Consider the following 2,228-nt stretch of genomic DNA (forward strand, 5'->3'; position numbering starts at 1 on the left):
GTCAGTCCATCGTCTTCTCTTCTTTCCCCTGTTATTCTTTTTGTCTATCTATTATCTTTCGTTCTAATATATATATATATATATATATATATATATATATATATATATATATATATATATATAAAACTGCAGCTCACCAAAGTCAACTACCTACCACATACATCATCTACCTCTGGGGATCGAACTACAGCCTATCAGATCCGGTGAGGCCGATGTAATAACCAATCATTGTCTGTTTGTTTCCCTTCACAGCCAGGCTCTGTTACTTCATGACTCCAATAATCTATTCTATAAGAGTCAGTTCCTATAGCCTTCTTTCTTTGAAGAGGCGATCCTGTAACCTTCCCTTTTTTAAGAGGCAAGTTCTTCTGATTTGTTGTGACTCCAATAATCTTCCTTTGTTTAAGAGTCAGTTCCTATAGCCTTCCTTCTTTGAAGAGGCGATCCCATAACCTTTCCTTTTTTAAGAGGCAAGTTCTTCTCTTAAGACAATATCCTTATGATAGTAATAAGCAAATTGCTCTGGTAGCCTATTGGTAACTTCCCAGCTGAGTCATCAGCAGCCATTGCCTGGCCCTCCCTGGTCCTAGCTTGGGTGGAGAGTGGCCTTGGGGGCTATAATACTCACAGATGCATCTTTAGCTATGGTAAGCAGCTCTTCTAGGCGAAGAATACTCCAAAATCAAACCATTGTTCTCTATTCTTGGGTAGTGCCATAGCCTCTGTACAATGGTCTTCCACTGTCTTGGAGTAGAGTTCTCTTGCTTGAGGGTACACTCGGGCACAATATTCTATCTATTACCTTATTTGCTTTCCTCACTGGGCTAGTTTCACTGTTGTAGCCCTTGGGCTTATAGCATCCTGCTTCACCAATAAGGGTTGTAGCTTGGCTATTAGTTTTTGTTTGTGTCTATTAAGAAATTTCAATTGTGTGTGTGTTTTTTTTTTTTTACTACAGTATTTATTGCTGTTACTCACTTGTTTTATCAGATACCTTATTTCCTGTCCTTACTGGGCTAGTTTCACTGTTGGATCCCTTGGGCTTATAGCATCCTGCTTTACCATTTAGGGTTGTAGCTTGGCTATTAGTTATAATAATCTACAGTCTAACGGCGACCAACAACAGTCCATTAGCTAGCAGGTACATATACAGTTTGTATATCTTAAAGAATAAGTCTTTTTCATTCAAATATTTTTAATGATTTTATCAAAAATACGTCAAAAATATAACATTAAGTCTTAAATCAGAAAACATTAATGACAAAACTCTCTTACGACAAACTTTTGATAAACTAAGCAAGCATCTTAAGATGACATTTAGCATTTATGATAAAAAAATAGAAGAGTCATATGTTTAGCATAAGCATCTGGGCCATCCTGTTTTTATAGCCGTTATCTCTATGATGTCAGTAGGTGAAATGAGTCAGTGACGTCATAGCATCGTTTTTAAGCTCCAAGAAGAGGGATTTAAAGTTTCTATTATCTTCTATTATTGCTATTTACTATTTAAAGAGATAGACACGCTTCTATTATCTTCTATTAATGCCATTTACTATTCAATTATATAAAATAGCTTCTGAAATGTTTATTCTGCATTATAGAATAGAATAAATAATAGGCCTATGAATTCTAGCATTTCTTTGGCCTAACGTTTTTTTATGAGTCTATTTTACATCTATTGCAGCTGCGTTCGCTCTCTCTCTCTCTCTCTCTCTCTCTCTCTCTCTCTCTCTCTCTCTCTCTCTCTCTCTCTCTCTTCTCTCTCTCTCTCTCTCTCTCTCTCTCTCTCTCTCTCTCTCTCTCTCTCTCTCTCTCTCATCATATGTCTATATTCGGCATCTAGTCTGTCTTTTCCATCGTTCGAAACTTCAAACCAGTGACTCACTCACTGAGAGAGAGAGAGAGAGAGAGAGAGAGAGAGAGAGAGAGAGAGAGAGAGAGAGAGAGAGAGAGAGTGCTGACATTTTATCTCTACTCAAGTCTGTCTTAATTCATTTCATGATGTTTATTACGTCATCGGCCATATTTTGCCTATGATGGAAGCGTTCGGTACGAACAGATTTAGGATATTCTAGTTTCGAAAATACCACCAATTCATTTTTCCATCTACTAATTTATTATTAAATATGTAAACATACTATTATTAATTATTTTATTATTATCACTAATATTTCAATGTACTGTATTAATATATATTAATAAAAATTTGTCTGCTCTCAAGTGTCAGA

Source organism: Palaemon carinicauda, chromosome 32, assembly GCF_036898095.1.
Source record: "Palaemon carinicauda isolate YSFRI2023 chromosome 32, ASM3689809v2, whole genome shotgun sequence".
Lineage (NCBI taxonomy): Eukaryota > Metazoa > Arthropoda > Malacostraca > Decapoda > Palaemonidae > Palaemon > Palaemon carinicauda.